The 24,976-nt window shown below is 36.0% G+C and overlaps 1 pseudogene; it reads left to right on the forward strand.

Annotated features, from left to right (window-relative positions):
- Positions 1–21,987, forward strand: part of LOC138148100 (origin recognition complex subunit 6-like) — a 27,170-nt pseudogene extending 5,183 nt beyond the window's left edge.
- The last annotated feature ends 2,989 nt before the right edge of the window (positions 21,988–24,976 follow it).

Genomic DNA, 24,976 nt, shown 5'->3' on the forward strand with positions numbered 1-24,976 from the left:
TTTCTTTCTTTCTTTCTTTCTTTCTTTCTTTCTTTCTTTCTTTCTTTTCCTTCCTTCATTCCCACCTTCCTTTCTTTTCTTTGTTTCTTTTGCAACATGATGTATGAAAAAAAGCATTTTTCATGACTTTAAATATATATTGTGTATCAGGTTGCTTTACTTCTCAAAGGGTGGGTGAGGGGAGAGAGAGAAGGACAGCATTTGGATCTGGAAACAAAAAAAAATTATATTAAGAACAAACAAAATAAATAAAATAGTAGAAAAAGGAAGAGATATTCAACATGCTATTGGGCTTTCTTGTACTAAATGGAGGGTAGAAAATAACACTTAAGGACTAATATTAGTTTTCACTTGAACTTGCCACATAATTGTGATTGCACATTTCCATTCATACATTTCCTAAATGATGACATCTGTATCATTTTATGAATGCAAGGTATTAATGGAAATATGCTGAAATCTCTTTTCACTTTCATCATTTCTTTCTCCATTGATTCTTGTATCACCTGCTATTTTGATGTATCATTATTTATTACTATTTACTTGGTCAAATACTTGAGCAATGATGCAAAGAGATATAAAGATGATTCAACAGAGATATTGAAAGAATAGGTTGAAATTCTATATCAACTATTTATCAGATGCATAACCCTGCCTAAGCCACTTAATTTCTCTGAATTTCATTTTGTTCACAACTTTTAAAGAACAATTGTGAAAGTGAAATAAGTGAGAAAATTGATAAGCTTAATGAGGGTCATTAAGAACATGGAAAGGGGCCATGAGAGAAGATATTGTCTGCCCCAGATAAGAATCCTGCAAAATCTACCCTACTTCATATGTTTGTGGTACCTAACTCTATCCAGGGAACAAGCAGACTTCTCTTTCTCCCTCACATTCTCCCTGACAACTCCTTCATATTGTATCTCCTTCAATACAACATTCCTCTCTCTCTCTCTCTCTCTCTCTCTCTCTCTCTCTCTCTCTCTCTCTCTCTCTCTCTCTCTCTCTCTCTCTCTCTCTCTCTCTCTCTCTCTCTCTCTCTCTCTCTCTCTCTCTCTCTCTCTCTCTCTCTCTCTCTCTCTCTCTGTCTCTGTCTCTCTCTCTCTCTGTCTCTCTTTCTCTGTCTCTCTCTCATTCTGCACTTTGCCTTGAAGTTCTCTATCTTTTAGGCATACCACCATTCTCCACAGAAGCACAAGATTCTATTAGTTCTAAAGCTGAGACTAACAAACTCAATTGCTGCACTTTCTTCCCAACCAGAGGTTTTTTAGGGTAGATAAAACACAATCCTGAATGAAAAATGTCATGCCTTGTAATCATAGTGAGAGTTTGGCCCCCCTTCTCCCAGACATGGGGACTGTGACAAGGTATCATTTCATGAATAACATTCCCTTTGGGCTTTTCCACCAGCAACATAAATGCTTGATAAAGAAAATTACTTTGTTTCATTTTCCTAAATCCCACAAAATTCATAACCTAGAAAACTGCCTGGCACATAATGGATGATAAATGTCGCTGATTGATTACATAAATTAAATCATATACTCTTATTCCAATACTGCACATGACCCTTGAGCTATTATACACTCAAGCTATAAAACTTAAAGTGAAAAGGGATTGACATATTATTTTGGGGAAGTATTATATATATATATATATATATATATATATATATATATATATATATGCAATCACACAGAGATGTTAGAAGGAAAATTGAGAAGAGAGTATCTTACTGGGGAAGGGAAAAGAGGGGGACTTCATGAAGGAGGTAGTAAATGAATTTAATTCTGAAAGAAGATAAAGGTTCTGAGTGGAGGAACCATATCCCAGACATAGAGGGATGATGGAATGATGTATTTAGAAGCAGTATAGTAATTTGGCTAGAGCATAGAATCAGTGGAAAGAGTAGTAGAAATAAACCTAGGATGGAAAAATGAAAATAGAATTTGTATTCATAAATCCCATATGAATAAGTGTGTATTTTCTCATGTAGTCAATATTCACCTTGCTGGTTGTTTTTGTTAAGGAGAATGATATAATCAGGCCTATACCTTAAGAAGAATTTTTTTTGAACTGTGTAGAGAATAGATTTTAGAAGGGAAAATTTAAAGCAGAGAAATACTTTAGCATGCTTTTATGAGTCCCAGTGAGAAGTGATAAGAATCTCTACCAGGTTGGTAGTTATGTGAAAAGAGATAAGTAAGTAAATGCAAGAGAAAATTCTGGAGTTTGAGGACCCATGCTATGTCACAAGTATGGTCAAGTAGCATAACCTTCCTAAGGCCTCAATTTCTTCATCTTTAAAATTAGAAACTTGGAATAGATGGTCTCTCAAGTCCCTTCCAGTTTGAAATGTATGATCCTGTGATTTTACTACTTCATAATAGACAGAATGATAAGAAAAGGTAATCTTAAAATATGGTGTATGGAAAGAGGGAAAGGTAAAGAAAACTTTTTGCCAAACTGAGTGAGTGGAAGGATGGTGAAATATTCAACAAAAAAGGAAGACAACCAGGTACAGGTTTTTTCTCCTAATGTATGACATTATTTTTACATATTCACTGTACCTCTACTTCAGGTTCTGTAAAATTAGGTAGTTAGAGTAGATTATCTCTAAAGCCCTCCAAAGTCTAGAATTCTATGCTCAAAAACATTTATGTGAATTATCTATGAATTTTACATTTCATTCTTTTGAGTTATTTTTTGCCTAAGTGCTTTAGCTAACTGACTCCACTCTTCATATTCCTGATGTGAATAGGCACAGTCTCAGACTTTATAAATAATTTCTAAAATTATCAATATTGAATAGCATGCTCAAATATGTTGACAAAATTTGCAGTGTTTGCTCCTGTTATGAAAGAATTGGTAATTTATCTCTTCATGTGAAGGTATTTTTAATGGAAGTGACTGCCAGATAAATTATATTTTGACAAACTTTGAAAAGCAATTGAAGTGACCTTGTATTGCTTTAAAATATCATGGGAAATTTTTGATAAAGAATCATTTATGCCAAGTGATGCTATTTATAATCATCAATTTATACCAGACAATAAAAAGCCTGATTATGAGGTAAAGAAAATATATTTGATATGGCACAGCTGGAGCTGCAGAAGACTGAGGAAGCATGACTGTAGTCCTGGTACTTTATACAAATGTTGTTGTTACTTTGTTAATGTTTATGAATGTACTTGTGGCTTTGTTAAGCCTTGTCGTCCTAGGAACAGAAACTGTGAAGGATTTGAGATGGACTGGACATTGTGAGCCCCAATGTGGAGCAGGAACTGCACAGAGAGCTAGACAAGTAGCTGGCAGCGGTCTGCCTTTGAACTCAGGTGACAGTTGGTTAGATTAGGGTGGGAGCTGGGACCATGGAAGAGGAACCATGGGAGCTGAAAGCCTGCCCAATGTTAAGATGAAAAGACCTCTCCTTGGGTACTGAGTAGTGACTGAAGAAGTTGACTGAGTATTGACTGATAAAATAGGATACTGAGTAGTGACTGATGGAATTGTAATTTACTTGTGACATAGGGGCAGATGGCATTTGTATTTTCCACTACCTCTTAAGAGGGTAATGAGTAGTGACTGTTGAAGTTGTAACTTAATTGCACCCCATGGGAGGAGAACTTTGACATTTGTACTTTGTGACCTTTAAGGAGGCAAGCCTACTTAAGTATTATTGAATGATTGAGATATTAAATGATTGAATTACTAACTGAGTGAAGTTTGTTGAAAACTATGACCACTTTGGTGAAAACTATGTGGCAATTTTAGTGATAAGTTGTTGAGTTGTGACATGGTGAATGCTGTATTTTTATTTTCTGTGATAAATTGTAACATTCTGAATGCTGTAATTTGATTTTCTGTTACTGCTTTGCTCTGATTTGTTACTGAAAAGAGAGTTCACCATACTATGTAATCAGAACCTTGAAAGCTGTTCACAGCAGTAGTCCTCTGGAAAGCTGCTCATGCTTGTCTTTACACATGGCTTTCAGGTAGTCCAATAATTTTTAAATTATCTGTCCTGGATCTATTTTCCAGGTCAGTGATTATTCCTGTGAGCTATTTCACATTGCCTTCTATATTTTTTTTTTCATTTGTTTGGGTGTGTTTTATAGTATCTTGATTTCACATAAAATCATTAGCTTCCATTTGATCCAATATAATTTTGAAGGAATTATTCTCTTCAGTGAGTTTTTGACATTCCTTTTCCATCTGGGCAATTAAGCTTTTGAGGCATTCTTCTCCTCATTGATTTTTTGGGCCTCTTTTGCCATTTGAGTTAGCCTATTTTTTAAAGGTTTTATTTTCTTCATTACTTTTGGAACTCTTTAAGAAGGCTGTTGACTTGCTTTTCATGATTTTCATGCATCATTCTCATTTCTCTTACCATTTTTTCCTTCACTTCTCTTACTTGATTTTCACAATCCTTCTTGTAATCCTCCATAGCCCATGGCAGGTTCACTTTTTTTTTTTCTTGGAGGCTTTTGATGCTGGAGTATTGACTTCTATGTCTTCTTTTGGTTCCATGTTTTGATTCTCTCTGTTCCCCAAAAAAAGATTCTGTGGTCTGATTGTGCTTCCTCTGTTTGCTCATCTTGCCAGCCAATTACTTGATTTTTTAGCTCTTTGCCAGGGTAGAACTCTGCTTCCAGAGTGGAAAACTCCAAATTGCTGGGATTTTCCTAGCTGTTGTCTGAGCTACGAGGAGGGTTCCCTTCAACAACCACCACAAACTGTGGCGCACTGGCATTCCTCACTTTAGGACCACCCCCCAAGACCATGATCCAGATTCAAGCAGGTCAAGGTAAGAGCGATAACGCTTTGAATGGTCACTTGGTCTCCCTATAATCTGTAGACCAGGTTCTCTGCAGGTAGCCATGAGGCAGCAACTGCAGCAATCATGCTGTCACCACCTTTGTCACCTTGGGGGCAGGAGTCAGACAGTAATCTTCTCTCACCCACTTCCCACAGAGTTCCCTACTGATCTTTTACTTTCTCTTTGGGGTTTATGCGTTGAAAAGTATGGAAACCACCATAGCTGCTGGTGATTCAGTTTCCTGAAGACTGCTCAAGTTGGCCTGGGTCGGGAGTCTGGGCTGGCAGGGCTCATGTGGGACTGCATTCAGCTCCCAACTAAGTGTGACAGATCCTTCCTGTTGCCTGCCAGCCTGCCTTAAGCAGGAGATTTGCTTCTCTTTGCCACTTTGTGTTTTATGTAGATCTGAAATTAGTTTAGAGAATTATTTTATATTTGTTGGAGATGGCTTGAGCTGGAGCTCAAGCAAGTTTCTGCTTTTACTCTGCCATCTTGGCTTTGCCCACTCCTAAGTGTTTTATATTGTCAACCATTATTTTAATTTCTTCTTCTGTCTCTTGCTGTTGGATTTGTTGGTGATACATAGAAATGTTGGTGGCACTTTAAAAGGATTGATTTTTTATAAGGAAATTATGATAATTTTAAACATAAATAATATGATCCAAAGTGTGGCAGTACAACATGATGTAGAAACAGTGCTGAACTTGTAGTCATAAATATCTTGTTTTAGCTTCTCCCTCTGACACTAAAAACGTGACCATCGGCAAATCATGTTTAAGCCTCCATTGCCTCATCTGTGAAATGGAACTAAGAACACTTGCAATATTTGCCCCAGGTAGTTATTGTGAGTCTCAAATGCTATAATATATGTAAAAAGTATATGGAAGGGGTGGCCAGGTAGCACAGCGAGTAAGAGCACCAGCTCCAGTGTTGAGAAGACCTGGAGATCGAATCCCAGGCTCAGACACTCCTTACCCACCCAGAAACACCTGGCCGTGTAACCTTGAGCAAGTTACTTAACCCCAATTGCTTAGGGGCAGCCAGGTGGCTCAGCGAGTAAGAGCACTGGCTCAAGTGTCAGGATGACCTGGATTAAATCTGGGCTCAGATACTCAGCACCACACCCAGAAATAATAACTGGCCATGTAACCTTGAGCAAGTTACTTAACCCCGATTGCTTTAAAAAAGAAAAAAGTATATGGAAGTTATAATGACTGTCTTTAGTAGTAGGCATATAAGAGTTAATTACAAATTAATATAATATTTTGCCAGGAATATTCAGCATTTTATTTAGACCTATTTTTAACAATTAAGAAAAATGTTTATTTGTGTGTCACATGAGTGTGCATAAATATATATATTTGTACATAAATATATAATTGGTAAATACATACCTACATATAAAGAACATTTATGAATTTCAGTTTTCCATAATATGGAAGTAACATTATTAATTGGACAATATATACTGACTATAAATTACCCTTATAATATGTACAAAAGGAAAGAATAGTTGTGTTTAGAGCATAATATATCACACATTTGAAGATGAAATTAAAAATATATGAAATCTAATGTTTTTACTCTATTGCCAAGATGTGGGAGTAGAATTCTAATGATGTCATTCAGTTTTGGCAAATGAAACTGACCCACAGCATAAAACTAAGTTAAATATGGTGAATGGAAATCAAACACATTTGTCTCCTTTTCCTTCCTCCTTTCTCTCAGCCCTAAATGAAATCCATTATTTTCTTCTGTGGCAACTAGAGGCTCCTAAATAATTATGTATAAGCAAAATTTACAATTAATTCTCAGGGTGTTCAAAATAACTGGGATCAATCAACAACATTGTCATATGTTACCTGCCTTCTTGCTTGTAATCACTCAGAGTCTTCAGCAATACTTGCATAAAATTCAGTTTTCTCACACATTATTCAGTTAGTAGAACACATTTATTGATGCCAAAAAGAAATGCAATGTCATTTGAATGGAAAAATATAAACTGAGTGGGTTTTTTATTTGTTGTTTTGTATAGGAAGAGGAAATATTTTACAGGATATGAGCTGTTCCAAACTAATGTACCTGAAAGTAATTCAGAATTTGAGGCAATGATATACTACCCAATTGTGAATATCATCCATATTTTACCAATAGCAGTTCTTCCATTTGTAATAATGCACCTAGATCAAATGTTAGCTCTCTGATTCTAATAAAAAAATCACTTTTAATCTGAAGGTTCTTTTTTTTCCCCTAGGAAATATCTTAAGTACATATGAAGAAGCTCCTTTGTTTTCTGCTACTATTCTTTAGGTACCTACTTTTCATTTGTAATATATTGTGACTCAAAAATAGCAAAAGGAACAATTCATTTTAATGTGAATTTGTATGTTAAGCAATAACTCCTATATGTTGAACTAACTATATTTTGAAATAAATCTTATATAATTAACTAAACCTAACACTTATCCATGAATGTTCACCAATTATTCATTTAATATCTACAATGGACAAGATAGCATACTACATACTGAGGATACAACTTTCAAGGTGCCCACCTTCTAAGGGAGGAATCCAATCTTTAAAAAGATAGTTAAATGCATTATACTTTGAGGAGGGAGAGAGTAATAACAGATAGGGGGGAAAGCTTCCTATAGGAAGTGGCCGGACATCTCACCTCAAAACAAGATGCTATGGATTCTGTATAGAAGAGATGGGGATGAGGACAGTGCTCATTAAAGGTATATGGGGGTGGCCAGGTAGCACAGTGACTAAGAGCACCGGCTCCAGTGTTGGGATGACCTGGAGATCGAATCCCAGGCTCATACACTTAGCACCCACCCAGAAACACCTGGCTGTGTAACCTTGAGCAAGTTACTTAACCCCAATTGCTTAGGGGCAACCAGGTGGCTCAGCGAGTAAGAGCACTGGCTCCAGTGTCAGGATGACCTGGATCAAATCCGGGCTCAGATACTCAGCACCACACACAGAAATAACTGGCCGTGTAACCTTGAGCAAGTTAGTTAACCTCAATTGCTTTAAGAAAAATAAAAGGTATATGGGACAGCTTATGCAAAAGCATGTACATGGCAGACAGAACACCAAAGTCAAGGAACAAACAGGTCCATTTCATTGTAACATAAAGTCCATGATAGGGAATATATACATAAAAATCAGAATGTTATCCTAGAGCTAGATTATAGATGTCGGACCAAGCAGTTTGTATGACATATGATCAAATATTTGTTTTAGAAATATCAATGAAAAGTGCTGAATGAATTTCTGTTGTCATATGAAATATGCCAAACTACTCATGTGTCTCATGGTGTAAGTTGTAGATAATGTCAGAAAAAAAGGTTCCAGGAAGGGATAAAGATAGACAGAATAAATGAGGAAGAGGTTGAGGAAACATGAACTCATTAGCCCCCAAAGGAATATAAGATCAGATATAAGAAAGAGGCATAAAATACCACTAGAAGAAATGGTTAGGTTAGGTATGAATATCATCACTATAATTGGTTGGAAATGAATAACTGAGTTAAATATTTTTCCCTTGATAGTAAACTCACCTTTTCCTTCACTGAAGCAATCAGCATTAAGCAGAAACAGCCACAGAGAAGTTATGTCATATAAAGAGGAAAAAAATGCATACGCTAACTCTTTCTGCCTTTTCTTTGTAGTATCTCCCTCTCTTGACCTTGTTTGCTTCTTTCAGTAGAGAGACACATTTTACTTTTTTTTCATCTGATATGGCAGGTATTTTTTAATGTTAATATGAATCTAAAGTGTCTGGCTACAGAGTATCCATTTCATTTTGTGATACCATGTATTTTATCCTCTTCCAAGTACAAATTAAAGTTAAATGTACCAGCAAATAAGGTATACCTGGGCTGAAGGAACACATTTTTGACAACTATCTTAATTATTTTGGGCCAAAAGGGTGTCATTTAATAATTGGCCCTGGCAGACCATGAAGGGGCATCATAGAAACTGAAAAGAAGTAATGTCCTGATACAATGTTATTTTGGCTATATAGAGGATTTCAAAGAGTTTATTGATTCAGCTACAGCCCAATTAAAAAAATGTGAAAAATAGTTTGGCATTCTGTCAATAAATGACTAGTCAATTGATTGAATTTTATGGTTTTTTCCCCACAATTGGCACTGGGAAATCATATTCTAATGTCACCCTCCATCGTACTACTTTAGCAAGCAAATCCTAAAGCAAATTTATTGCAAGTAATTATAAAAATGTGTTATCTCTATGCACAAACCAGTTTTATGAAACTGAAAATAGTGTGGTGTCAGCATAATTTTATGAATTATTGATCCATGTGTGGAGATAAAATGATGAAAGTATAACTGATGAGGGAGCAAGAGAACACCAATGATTCAGCTGGTAGAAAACCTCAGTCATTTTATACACATCTAAATATCCCATCAAAATATTAGCATAGATTATCTAGATTCTTTGTAAAATAATAACTGAAAGACATTTTCATGAAAATAATACAAGTGTATTTTATAGATTACATTATTACATGATAGAATTAATCAAAATAACTAGGAATGTAATGTCTTTAAATATAGTTCCTTAGTTAAATTTTCCCATTTTGATAATTTGACAATTCAGTTTTCTTAGTTTGGTAAATAATAATGGTGTGTTTTGTACCACGTATTGAATATTCATTTACCTGAAGACAAAGCATGTTCAAATATAAATTACAAAGACAATAGAGTTTTACAAAATTTCTCTCAATAATCTCATACACACACAGACACAGACATATCTACACATCAAATGAGTGGGCCCAGAATTTGGCCAGAAGCGATGAGTAGCAACCCACCTACTAGAGTAAGTGATAAGAGTGGCAGGACCTGATCTTTTACCAGGATCTGGGAAAATAAATCATGAAACTCCCTTTTCTTCAGAAACTCAGTTCCAGCAATCTGTATGATATTTTCCTCACAACCAAGTCATACAAATAGTAAAAAAAGTCCTGAGAGAAGCAAGAGATGAGAATGATAAGAGAACCCCATCCTTCAAGTCTTTAAATTTGCATGCTGGGAAAGATATGGTACCTGCAGATGGGGAGAATGATTTAACTTTTTATTGCCTTACTTTCCCATATCAAGTTCTTCATTGTCATCTGTATCCAATGTAGTCCGTCCTTGGTATCTAAGGGCAAATAAGATATTCAAACAAGAAGACCCATTGTGACATCCCAGTACCCAGTTTACTGGGGTAGGCCATGAGGGTTAATACTTCCTATAAGTAAGATTGATTGCTTATATCAGCTCCATTCAATTCTCATCTCAGGAGGATCTATATCTTTTGCTCATGGAGCATTACCTTCCCAGTTTTGGAAGGAGATGAGTTTCAAGATAATGAAATCTCAGTAAGAACAATGACCATGCACTTCCTCCTGTCCTCTCTTCCTTCCTATCTATTCAAGCACAGCCACTTATGCAAATATATAATGTCCTACTCCTACCATCTTCACAATAATTGAGGGTCCTGTGGTAGTTTTGACCACTAGGCATCCCCTGTTAGAGATGGGTATCAAATTTTAGCCTGCAGTTGAAAAGAGAATGCAGTAGCAGGGGTGCTGCTCCTGCTGCTGGTGGCAGTGATGATGGCAAGGGGAGTGTGATACAAAGTACATTCCCTTAATGTTAACTCCATTTTGCTCCCTTCACGGATGACCCAGACATTTAATCACTCATCTCTTTTCTGAAGTCTAGTTCCAAATTATGGAATTATTTTGACCATTTCAATTGTAACATTTCCAAATATAATATATTATATTTCCTCCACAAACTCAATCCCTCCTCATGCTTTGGTTAAATTCCCTATTGCCACCCAGTTTTACAATTTCTACCTTATTCTGAATGCTTCCCTCTCCTTTACCTGTAATATTAAAATTGCCAGATTTGTGTACATTTGCTCTCTATATGTGATTAATCTGTTTCCTTTTCTCCAATCCCAGGGTCATAATAATATTTTAAAGCCACAACTCCTCCAAATTTGAGGTATTACATCAGTTGTCTCCTAGGTTTAGTCTCTTCTCTTTCAGGTCTTGTCTATTTAGCTACAAAAAATGGTAGGCCTTAAGTAAGTTTAACCATATAATTCTCTGTTCAAATTAATTCAGTTATTTCCTGTTGCCTCTAGGAAAAAAAATGCTAATTGTTCTTTTGGCATTTGTAATCCATTGCAATATGATGCCTGTTTTTTACCTTGGGTTTATTTAATTGGAAAAACAAACAAAAAAAATAAAGGGCCATTTATTTAGTGCCTAGCCTAGTAGAGACATTTTGCATTTTGTGATGAGGCAAAAGTTCAAGAATATGCATTTAAGAAATTTATGTTCTAACACTGGACACCCTGAGAACATTTACAAATCTGACACCTATGTGCGGGATATATATATATATATATATTTAAACACACATATATACATATATATACATGTATACATATATATATTATATATATAAACACTATATTACCCTTGACCTATTGGTTGGGAGTATGAACATTTACTATCTGCAATGACTTGATCACTTCTCTTTGCTCTCATTCTGGCAGGTCTAGGATCTCAAAAAAACCATTAGCACATAATCAAACTCAAATTTCCTTAAGTTCTCACGGTAATAATGTTGTATGGAAATATAATCTCTCCTTCTTCCTGTCTCACTCTACTTGCCACGACCGTCATGCTTTTGAGCCCTATACCAATGTACTTCCTTTTACACAAACCACTTTCAATAACAAAACTAATGATGCTTCTATTGTCACTGTGCTTTATTTTTTTGGAAAAATTCTATTCTTGAACAAAAATACGTTCATAAACTCTTTCTTCTTATAATCACCTTTTCAAAGAACTTTGAAAAGTGGTTCCTTCTTAATTTGGGTATTTGATTTCCTTTAATCCAAGGAGCTTGTGGTTATTGTTATTCACTCATTCAGTCATATGGAACTCTTTGGAACCCTGTGGACCATAGCCCTCCAGTTTCTTCTATCTTGCACTGTCTCCAAAAGTCTCTCCAAGCCAAAGTTCATTGTGGCCATGGCACTTTCTATTCATCTCAAACTCTGCCATTTCCCCCCCTTTTTCCTTTAATTTTTCTCAACATCTGGGTCTTTTTCAATGAGTTCTGTCTTTTCACTATGTGGTCAAACAATTAAAACTCCAGCTTCAGTATCTGTCCTTGTGAATATTGTGAGTTAATTTCTGTAAATATTGACTGATTTGATTCCCTTGCTATCCAAAGGAATGTCAAAAGTCTTCTCTAGCATAATTACTCCCTGAATCTGGAGGAAGCAGAGGAAGAGTGACTTCCCCATTCCCCAGAGTCAGAAGAAAGGATCTTGGGCAGTTAATGGTTCACCAGTTCCTCACCCCCTTCCATTCCCTTTTATTCCCTTCTACCAGCATATCCTCCCTCACCCCTTCCCACCTTTACTGACCCTCTTATCACCTGGAGGATTCTCCATGTGCATTGATAGAGGTATGTGAAGGAAGGGGAAAAAAAGTCAGCTGAAATGATTGATGAATTCAGAAAATGTATTCAATGTCTAACACTTGAAGACATTTCACCTCCAGGAAAGGTGAGGGAACAATGTTGGCACAACTATGTAACCCTCAGAAAACAAAATATTTGTGGCTGGAGACACTGTCTCTAAGAACATTCCAGGTTACTACAGTGTTGCTCTCTTTGGAAATGCATCTAGTCTCAGAACACTCAGAGGGCAAGATACTTATGGCAGGAGATAGTCTCGCTTAGAACTTTTCTATTATTATAGGTTTGCTCATTGTGAAAACTTCTCAGAACAATGAGAAGACAAGATACTTGTTGCATGATCCAGGTCTCTGTAAAATATAATCTTGTTTTTAGAAAATTTAGACTTCTCACCTTGGTCATATTCCATGAGAAATAAAGGTAAACCAAGGCATAATTTGTAAATTCTTTTCTATGCCTTTAGTTATCACACAGGGAGACACATAGGCTATCCTATTTTCTACATGCCAAAGAACACAGGCTCACTGTATGTTCTGGATAACAACTGGGCATCATAGACCCTGTTGTCCTGACGAAAGCTGGGGAGTACCTGTAATTCTCCCAAGTGTACTGGAATGTCCACTCATACAATGGAAAAAAGTAATTCAATCATGTGTCTAGACTGCTGCTTTGAGTATGAGATGACCTTTCAACAGAACTTATTTAGTTAAACTTTTCAGTTTAAAGAGAGAAATACATACATACATACACACACACACACACATATATATATATACATATATATATATATATATATATATAATGCTGTCTTAAGTCTTTTGAGTGTTTTCTTATAGGCTTGAATTCAAATCTTGAAATATATAACAACTCTAGACCATTAACTGCAGGAAGGCAGTAAATGTTGTTACAAAGATACTATCAGCATATAAGGCCACTCTTCTCCAGATACACAAAGTAGATCTGGATTTGTTCAGGCCTTTTTTCACTATAGCTACAGTATTTCCAGCATGCAAGGTCCTAAAGCTAAAAGTGGAGAAAGATAAAATGGTGACCACACCCAGTGGAGAGAAAGTTTAATTTGATCAATTTTGGAAAATTGTGAGCAGCAAGTTAAGGAAGAACCTAGCATTTCAGCTTCTCCATCATCCAAAAGATATATATTTGAAGATTTTAAGAAAGAAATAAAGTATGGATCAGTCTCTATGCAAGTAACAACAAAAAAAATATTTAGAATGAGATTATGAAGAATGGAAAAGAAAAAATTCAGAAAAAGCTGCTAAAGAAAATAGAAGTGATTTCAGTTTACAGACAGCACTTGCCACCAGATATGAGTCTTACCTCCCCAGAGAGACTAGATGGTGGTTAATATTTTTTTTCTATTTTTAACATACTAAAAAAAAAAAAAACTTTGATTTCCAGATTCTTTCCGTTCTTTGCTCCTCAACCACCCCACTGGGAAGGTAAGGAATTGAATATAGGTTGTACATGTGTAGTTACACAAAATGCTTCCACAGTAGATGTATTGTTAAAGACAAACTATATTTCCCTCCATCCTATCCTGCCCTCCCCACTTATTCTATTTTCTGCTTTTATCCTGTCCCTTTTCAAAAGTATGCGCTTCTAAATACCCTCTCCCCCAATCTCTCCCAACCATCCTCATACTAAGAAAAGTCTTATGAATTACAATTATCATTTTTCCACCTAGGAATGTAAACACTTCAACTTTAATAAATTCCTTATGATTTCTTTTTCCTGTTTATGTTTTCATGCTTATCTTTTTTCCATTATTTGAAAGTCAATTTTTCTCTTCAGCTCTGCTTTTTTCATCAAAAATGCTTCAAAGTTGTGTATTTCATTGAAGGACTATATTTTCCCCTGAAGCATTATACTCAGTTTTTCTCAGTAGGTGATTCTTGGTTTTAATCCTAGCTCCTTTGACCTCCGAAATATCATAGTACAAGTACTTCCATCCATTAATGTATAAGCTGCTAGATCTTGTGCTATCTTGATTGTGTTTCCACAATACTCAAATTGCTTCTTCCTGGCTGCTAGTAATATTTTCTTCTTGACCTGGGAATTCTGGAACTTGGGTATAATAACCTTGGAGTTTTCTTTCTGGTATCTTTTTATATTAATAAAATTTTATGTTAATTTTTAGTTTACATCATTCACTTGCACAAGATTTTGAGTTACAAATTTTCTCCCTGTCTTTCCCCTACCCACCATGCCAAAACAGCGATCACACTTTATACCCCCTCCCCCAATCTGCTTTCTCCTATATCTTCCCCACTATCCCATCTGACTTTCCAGGAGACAAGATGGAACTCTATACTCCAGTGCCTGTATATCTTATTTCCCAGTTGCATGTAAAAAATTGTATGTGTGTATGTATATATATATATATATATATATGTATGCACACACAGACACACAGACACACACAGACACACACACACACACACACACACACATATATATATATATATATATATATATATATATATAAACATTTTATTTTAAAACATAGGGTTGGAGATTCTTTCTCTTCTTCCCTCATCACCCACCCTTCTTAATGGGAAGATAAGCAATTCAGTATAGGTTGTACATATTTAGCTATGCAAAACTTTTCCTTACTGTATATATTATAAAAGATTGACTATATTACCCTCCATCTTATACCACCCCCACTTGTTCTATTCTCTACTTTGACCTTGTCCCTTTTCAAAAGTGTATGCTTCCAACTTCCCTCCCCCCCAAACCTGCCCTGCACTCCATCATTCCTTTCTCATCACTTTTCCCTCTACTCTCCTGTAGGACGAGATACCCAATTTAGTGTATATGTCATTCCCTCCCAAACCCAAATTCAATGAGTGTAAAGTTAATCCATTTCTTTTTGCCTTCCTGTTCTTCCCCTCCATTGTAATAGATTTCCCTTGCATATTACATATGGGATAATTTATCCCATTTTGTCTCCCCCCACCTTCTCTTATTATATTCCTCTCTCACTTCTCAATTTCACCTTTTAAGTATCATCCCTTCCTATTCGACAGGTCCTGTGCCCTCTGTCTATATATACCTGTACATATACATTCACACACTTACATATGTATTCATACATCCTTATACACTCCTATATAGACATATGTATGTTTGTATACATATATATGCATATACACACATGCATATACACACACATATATACACATACATACACACATTTATATTCTCTTCAACTGTTCTCATACTGAGAAAAATTTAATAAGTTACAATTATCATATTTGTATGTAGTAATGTAAATAGTTTGGTTTTGATAAGTTCCTTATGTGGGGTTGCTAGGTAACACAGTAAGTAGAACCCTGGCACTAGAGTCAAGAGGACCTGAATTTAAATCTGGTCTCAGACACTTAACAGAAAAATTAACTGTGTGACCTTGGGCAAAACACTTAACACCAATTGCCCTCTAAAAATAAAGCAAAAAAAAAAAAAGATGAGCTCCTTATGATTTCTTTCCCTGTTTACCTTCTCATACTCCTCTTGTTTCTTTTATATGAATGTCAAATTTTCTATTCAACTCTGGTTTTTTCATCAAGAATGCTTGAAAGTCCTCCATTTCATTGAATGAACATATTTTCCCCTGAAATATCATACTCAGTTTTGCTGGATAGGCAATACTTGGTTTTAATAGCAGCTCCTTTCACCTCCATAATATCATATTCAAAGCCCTTTGATCCCTCAATGTAGAAGCTGCCAGATCCTATGTTATCCTGATTGTGTTTCCACAATATTCAAATTGTTTCTTCTTGGCTGCTTGTAATATTTTCTCCTTTGTCTGGCACTTCTGGAACCTGGTTAAAATAATCCTAGGAGTTTTCTTTTAGGGATATTTTTCAAGACGTAATCAGTGGATTCTTTCAACCTCCATATTGCCTTCTGCTTCTAAAGTATTGGGGAAAATTTTCCTTGAGAATTTCTTGAAGGGTGATTTCTAGGTTCATTTTTTTATCATGACTTTCAGGTACTCCAATAATTTTAAAATTATTTCTCCTGGATCTATGTTTTCATATGCCCATATATCCTCCTATATAGGAATACATATGTATGTATACATATATATGTGCATACATACATACATACATATATACATATACATGCATACACACAAATTGATATTCCTTTCAACTGTTCTCATACTGAGAAAAGTATCATAAGTTACAAATATCATTTTTCCATATAGGGATGTAAATTCTTTACCTTTTATAAGTTCTTATCTTAGCTTTTCCCTGTTTAGCTTTTCATGATTCTCTTGCTTCTTGTATCTGAATGTCAGATTTTCTATTCAACTCTGCTTTTTTCATCAAGAATGCTTGAAAGTCCTCTATTTCATTGAATGACCATATTTTCCTCTGAAACATTATGCTCAGTTTTGCTGCATAGGTGATTCTTGGTTTTAATCCCAGCTCCTTTGACCTCCAGGATATCATATTCAAAGTCCTTCAATTCCTCAGTGTAGAAGCTGCCAGATCCTGTGTTACTCTGATTGTTTTTACACAATATTCAAATTGTTTCTTCTTGGTTGATTGTACTATTTTATCTTTGATCTGGGAACTCTGGAAAGTGGCTATAATATTCCTAGGAGTTTTCTTTTTGGGATCTTTTTAAAGAGGTGATTTGGTGATTTCTTTCAAACTCTATTTTGCCCTCTGGTTCTAAAACATAAAGACAATTTTCCTTGAAATTTTCTTGAATGATGATTTCTAGGTTTCTTTCTGATCATGTATTTCAGGTAATCCAATAATTTTTAAATTATCTCTCCTGCATCTATTTTCCAGGTCAGTCATTTGTCCAATGAGATATTTCACACTCCCTTTTTATTTTTTCATTCTTTTGGGTCTGTTTAATAGTAATTTGATTTCTCATAAAGTCATTAGCTTCCATTTATTTCAATCTAATTTTGAAGGAATTATTCTCTTCAGTGAGATTTTGAGATTCTTTTTTCTACCTGGCAAATTTGGCTTTTTAAAGCACTCTTCTCCTCATTGGTTTTTGAGCCTCTATTGCCATTTGAGTTAGTCTATTTTTTTAAGGTGTTATTTTCTTCAGTATTTTGGAGGTTTCTTTTAGCAGACTGTTGACTTGCTTTCATGATTTTCTTGCATCATTCTCATTTCTCTCCCCAACTTTTCCTCTACTTCTCTTGTTTGATTTTCAAAATCCTTCTTGAGCTCCTCCATGCCTTATAACCAGTTCATATTTCTCTTGCAAGCTTTTGTCACAGGAGTTTGGCCTTCATTGAATTCTTTTGGTTCCATGTTTTGATCCTTTTTGTCCCCAAAAGAGGATTCTGTGATCTGATTGTGCTTCCTCTGCTTGCTCATCTTTCCAGCCAATTATTTTTACCAGTAATTTGCCAGTCAAGAGTTTTGAGCTCTTTGCCATGGCAGAACTCTGCTTCCAGAGTGGAGGTCTTTGTCCCATATCACTGGAGTTCTTATAAATGTTGTGGGAGGTCTGAGGATGGTGCCCTCTCTACTGCTACCACAAGCTCTGGAACACTGACATTTCTCACCCCAGGACCACCAACCAAGGAGACAGCAACCCAGATTCAAGCAGGTCAAAGCAGGAGCCATTACCCTGTGAATATTCACTTGGTCCCCCTATGATCTGCAGGCCTAGAGCTCTGGAGGTATGCATGAAGCAACAGCTGCAACCACTGTACCTCCACCACCTTTTGCCATGGGGGCAGGGGTTGGTCCATGCTATTTTGTCACTAAGTTTCAGCAGAGTTCCCCACTGACCTTTTACTTTTTCTTTGGCTTTTATGGGTTGAAAAATCTGGAAACCACCAAAGCTGTTAGTGATTCACTATCCTGATGTCTGCCTTGGATGGTCTGTGCCTCTGGTTTGGGGCTGCCATGGGCTCATTGCAGCTCATGCTGTACTGTGCTCGGTTCCCAGCTCAGAGCAATAGACCTTTCCCATCACCCTGCCGTGCTGCTTTTAGCAGGAAACTTGTTTCTCTCTGTCACTTTGTGGGTTCTGTAGCTCTAAAATTTGTTTAGAATCATATTTTACAAGTATAGGAGGTGGTTGTGGCAGGAGCTCAGAGAATTTCCTGCTGCTACTCTGCCATCTTGACTGCCTCTCACTATTTTCTCTTGAGCAAGAATTCTGAATTACTACATAAATATGCTTGACATTCTTTTTCCTGGGATGTAAAAAACATCATTTCAAGGAAAACATTTTACCTCCTCTATAAATCTTCATAGTTTACTGATGTTCCTTGAAGAAGACAGCCCACAGGTCACATATACAGCAGTGGGACCTGGATTTTCTGGCCTCAGAAATCAGCTTGAAATAATCAACTATGATGTCATTCAACATAGCTTCCAATTGTCTACCAGGTATGTATGTTCTTTTCCAAAGGAGTCTAAGGAAATTTAATACTCTAATTTGTATTTTTAATAGTTAAATATTAATAACTCATGTTAAAGCAACACAAATGGCTTTCTCATAGTGTCTGATGTTGGCTTTAAATTGATTGTTAAACTTTTTTATTATTATAGAGTATTCTAATTTAAAATAAGGTGAATTTAAGAGAAACAGTATTTTAAGAATTCCCCCCAAGCACCACAATTTTAAAGTATCAGTTCTACAGCATTCAGTTTTCCTTATGCTTCAACTCTCACAAATATACACTGCTATGGGATTAACCATAGCTTTGACTATAAAGAACTTTTTTAAGCAACATGATGTCTCCATCATCTAGATTTGCCATAGCTTCCAAGCAACAAATGTCTTAATTTCATAGTTACAGTTGCCATCTGTAGTGATTTCTGAGTCCAAGAATATAAAATCTTATGCTCCTACCATTTCTTTTCTTTCAATTTGCCAGAAAAAAAGATGGGACAGATTGCTAAGATCTTACAAGTTTATTTTTGTTTGTTTGTTTTTGTTTTTAATGTCAAGCTTCAAGTCAGCTTTTAAACTCTCCTCTTATCCCATTACAAGAGACTTCTTAATTCATCACTTTCTGTCACTGGAATGCTATTGTCTACATATCTGAGATTATTTATATATTGTCAGCAACATTAAAATCAGTCTTTGATTCATCCAGCTTGGAATTTCACATGATGTACTATTTTTATAAGTCAAATTAATAAAGTGACAATATGCAGCCTTGTTGTACTTGTTCTCCAATCTTAAGTCAATCAGTTTTTTATATGTCCAGTTCTAACTGTTTCTTTTGGACCTTCAGAAATGATACTCCCATCTCTTTGAGAATGGGGGCCCACTTTGCTATGATTCACACTGTCAATGGCTTTACTGTAGTTAGTGAAGCAGAAGTAGATGTTTTTTTGGAACTCCCTTACTTTCTCCATAAGAATGTTGGCAATTTGACCCTGGTTCTTCTTCCTGATCAAAAACCTGCTTGCTGTTCTGGTAAATTCTTAGTTCACATATTCCTGGATCCTAGCTTGCAAGATCTCAAGCATAACTAAACTGGCCTGTGCAATCATTTGGCAATTTGAACATTCTTTGGTATTTTCCTTGTTGCTATGGGGCATGAACTGATCTTTCCTAATCCAGTTGCCTCTGTTGAGTTTTCCAAATTTACTATCATATTGTGGGTATCATTTTAACAGCATCATCTTTTAGGATTTTAAATATGTCAGCTGGAATTCCATCACCTTCACTAACTTTATTGTTAGCAATGCTTCCTAAAGTCCACTTAACTTCATTCTCCAGCATGTCTGCCTCTAGATCAGAAACCACACCTCTGTGTTTATGAGTAATGATAAGATATTTCTTCTATAAATCTTCTGTAGGTTTTTATACACACCTCTTTTTAATATCTTTAACTCCTTTTATGTTCCTAACATTTTGTCTTTTATTGTGACCACTATTGCACAAAATAGTCTCTTGATATCTCTAATTTTCTTGGAGAACTCTTGTCTTTCCCATTCTATTGTTTTCATCTTTTTTTGCATTGCTCATTTAAGAAAACCTCTCCTTACTATCCTCTGGAATTCTGCATTCAGTGGGATATATCTTTCCCTTTCTCATTTACCTTTTTTTGCTCTCCTTTCCTCAGTTATTTGTAAAGCCTTATCAGTCTATGATTAAGAGTAAGACTATCAGACTAAGAATATGACATCATTCTTGCTTGCTTTTCTTTGGAATTTTTTTTTAGTTTCCTGTGCAATTTTGTGAGCTTCAGTCCATACTTCTGCGGGCACTGTACCAGATATAATCCCTTAAATGTAGTCATCACTTCCATTCTATATCCATAAGGGATTTTATTTAGGTCACACCTATATAATATGATTATTTTCCTTAATTTAAATCTGAATTTTTAATAAGAAGCTTATGACTCACAATCTAAGTCACAGTGAGACCTGGATCTTGTTTGAATGGACCATATAAAGAGGTACTCCACATATGGTCATAAAGCATATGGTCAATCCAATTTCAATACTGAACATCTGGTGGTGTCCATGTATAGAGCTGCCTTTTGAGTTGTTGAAAAAGATGGTGTACTATGACTACCAAGTTATTCTTGAAAAAACTCTTTTAGTCTCTGCCCTGTGGTTTTGTACTTCAAGGCCAAACTTGCCTTTTATGCCATTTACCTTTTGATTTCCTTTTTTAGCATTCCAGTTCCCTATGATGAATATTATGTGTTTGTGTATATGTGTGTGTGTGTATATATATATATGTATATTTGCTGTAATTTCTAGAAATTACAAGGCTTAGAAGAAACTTGAACTGAAACAAGGTGTCAACTAAATAGCTGAAACAATGTTTTAACTACTTCTTTGCTTGTCATTACAGACCATCTCTCAGTATATTAAAAAAAGATGCCCAAAAGGAGGATTAGTAAAAGTCATAACACAACTACAGAAAAGCTGATGATACTTCTTGCAGAGCCACCAAATCTTATCAGTCAGAAAATTTGCCCTGTACCACCACCTTCTTAGTCTTCCCCATACCACCAGAAGGACCTCCCCATCTCTCGAAACCCCAAAGAAGGAATAGGGAAACATATTTTCCCATTAAAGGCATCAGAGGAATTCCCCCCTTCTTCTTTATGGACTGGTTAGTTACATTAGTCATTCCCTTGTTATCAGAAAGTCCCTTCCCAACAATGCTACTCTTGGCCTCCCAACTCTTTTCTGGGGAGGAGTGTTAAAATGATAACTGTGGATTGTACTAACAGCTACTGAAAGGATCCCATTAATTTTATGTTCTAGAAAGCAATGGGCTACAGTGGAAATGTCTTTTACCACTATTCATGCCAGTGCCTACTCCTCTGCCACTGAGCTGTGAATACCAGTGGGAGCCTTTCCTCTATCCATTGCCATTAAGGCCGCAAGGTTTTGCTTGCTCTCTGCTTCATCAGGTACCTGTATCCATGGCCACCAAATGTTATATTCTCCTGGCTCCCTCATGTGTGCCTGATAATGTCCTGCCAACACTATTTGGCACCTGAATTTCTGCCTGTTAACTGTTCTTCCAGGTCCAACTGCAAACCACTCTTCTAGTGTAGAAAAAGAGCCACAGGTGGGGCTTGAGCTATTCTACTCTATGCTGGGCATGAAACATATTGTGTTACAACTATTAGAACTTAACTGTACTCCACTGTGAAGATCTGACTCTGATGCCCTATGCAGAAGGTTCTTGAGGGCCAGCATCACCACTACTGTCTTGTGCTAGTCAGTAGATGTGGGCTGCTACTACTGGGGCCTGAGCTATGTGTTTTGCAGGGTCTCTTTACTGAATATTCTTAGAGAAAAACTTAAATTCATAGCTTATGGGTGAGAGTGGAAAGTTTTTAAACTGATACAGAAGACTTGCCTGTCCTCATCTAATTTAAATGAGGACACAGTTGACCGTATGATGATACAGTTTTTCAGCAATGTGTTTGGCTACTGGGGAGATTTTAGCATTGCTCTTTCAAGTGCCTTCCCACAATGGCCTGCATCAAAGAATTACAAAATCTATGTGATAAAATTTGGGTTGATCATTCATAATCTGAATAAAAATTGAACAGAACTCAGGTTTTTGTTGTTGTTTTCGTTCTTTTTAGCATAGTTGTTAGACAATTCAATGATTCCAGGGTCTTTCTTAGTCTGCATTCTTTCACTATTAGAGTCTTTCTTGCTTCTGCTTAATTGTTGGCAAAGAATATATACTATTATAGATATGAAGAGTGCCATTGGTTCAGGTGCATGGTCATTTCCAAAAACCATTCAAGAATCAGACATTCTTTTCCCGTTCTCACAGAAATATAAGTACCTTAAATTTGCTAAGGTTTTCATTTAGTAGTTCTCCCAGAGGTAATTTGGGTGATCAAGACCATTAGTAGTATAAAAAATCCAGGCCATTCAAGGCCAAGCAGTACTCATTTTCCCACTTTATCCAATCTAATGAGTGAAAATTTTAAACCCTCCAGGCCACTTTGAAAAAAAGTGAATTATGAAGAGATCCCTAAGTAGAACTTGAAGTGAACTTAAATTACCAAACTTGAGCTGAGGGGTCCTAGTTAGTAACTATCATCTCCAGGGAAATCACTAAAAATACTACCTCAGCAAGAAGGACAATCCAGGTTTACTTTTCTCTACATTGTCCATGCTTCAATTCAAAAAGTTCACTATCATGTAATTTGGATGATTCTAGCCCCATTGTGTGACAGCTAGGCCTCCTGCATTCTCTCAACTTCTGTTCCTCTCCGCAGACAAGGATATCAGATACTTTCAGGTTTTCAGGACATTTTTTTTCTCCCATCAGTTTGAAGCCCCACTGTCTCTGTGCCCCCAGTAGTAGGTGGCCACCCTATGACTAGAATTCCATTCCTATTTATCCACCTAACATAAGACTGCACAAACAAACACAAACATGCAGCACACATGCCGCATGTGTTTATATGTGCACATATCCAATAGAATATTCAGTTAAAAACATAGCAAAAAAGGGGAGGCTAGGTGGCACAGTGAAATGAGCCAGCCCTGGAGTCAGGAGGATCTGAGTTAAAATCTGGCCTCAGATACTTAACACAAGCCGTGTGATCTTGGGCAAGTCACTTAGCCCCAATTGCCCTCCAAAAAGCAATATATATATATAAACACTTTCTCTGAAGTTTCAGGGACATCATCCACTCTCTCAGTCCCCATACACCTACCACTTCAGGTCACTGACACATGGTGATATGGGTTTTTACACTTGAAATTTAATTTGATTCCTATATATGATTGGTTCCACCAAGTTCAATTCCAAAGCCAGTATCCTCATTACCAGCTTTTGGCTGGGCCAGAATCCAGGAGACATTTTCCTCCAGGTGCCATTGATGGGATGACTATATTATTTGATTTAAATTCCTGGATTTCTCCATCACAGCTAATCAATCTAGCAAATCAAAAATCAAAGAAGCAAACCTAGATCAGAGACTTTATTTCCTGTACTTACAATAGAAAATTAAAAAAAATGAAAAGGCAAAGTCCTAGGCCTAGTTTTCAAGGAATCATATGACCTCAGAAAAAGAAGGATGAGTCCCTATGACCTTCCCATTTTAACACATGATATCACTGGCTATATCATCTGCACAATCTTGGGGCCAGCCTCCTCCTTCCCATCTCAGTCCTCTCTTTCAGACCCCCTATGCTGTCTTCACCTGGAAGAATATCTTACTCTGATATTTTGTTGCTTCTGTCTCTTCAAATTAGATTTGAAATATTATTTGTTTGGAGGGGGATGTTCAAGAGTTCAGCTACATTTTTTTCTCTACTCTGACGTCTTGATTCTGCCCCCTAAATGTCATACAAGAGCTTTCACAGAGAAGGTAAGTAATTTGAGAACTTAGACCATTTTTGGCCTTGGCTAATAGGAGGTGTGCAATGAATCCTTGTTTGTTTGGTTATTACAACTAGATAAGGTTGGGGAATTATAAGATTACTTATTTAAAGCATATGAAATGATGATTTGAGTGCTGAAAATATAATGGTATTGGAAGGAAAAACAAACATAATAAAACTGAGATTAAACTACTGGCCTTGATTTTCACTCCTATGTTGTTGCAACTTTATTATAATGCTAATTAAAACACTTAATTTCAATGATGTGAAAATTGAGACAGATAAATTAAGTGGCACATTTCAAGCCACTACTACTATGCTTTGGCAAATACAGGGTTAAAATTTATATCTTTTATTCCAAGGTAAATTTTCCTTTCTCTACAAATAAGTCATGTGGATAAAAGCCTTATTTAGCTACTTGTTAACAACACATCCAGGGTCCAGAATTTTTCTTACAGACCCATACTAAAATTGAAAATGTATAGAAATGTATAAAAACAGTATAGTTGTTTTTGTTTAAGATGGAAAAGAATCTTCTTCTTTGATTGAATTGTCCTCAATCAAAGTAGTAAAATAATATTTATAAAAAAATCATTAATTATTTTGACTTCATACAATGTGAGTTTTGTGAGACTTCTTTTTTTTTTCTTTTATTTCCTGGACCTTTAAAGAGAAACATTTTCTAAGTCATCTGTTATCATGAACTAAAATAAGTCAATTAAATAAGAGCAGAGTAGATATTTACTTTGGGGATGCTTTCTTTTCAAAGTCCTTTTATTTCCCTA

Source organism: Petaurus breviceps, unplaced genomic scaffold (genome assembly GCF_028583685.1).
Source record: "Petaurus breviceps papuanus isolate PSGF00001 unplaced genomic scaffold, PetGlider_PUasm1.0 90822, whole genome shotgun sequence".
Lineage (NCBI taxonomy): Eukaryota > Metazoa > Chordata > Mammalia > Diprotodontia > Petauridae > Petaurus > Petaurus breviceps.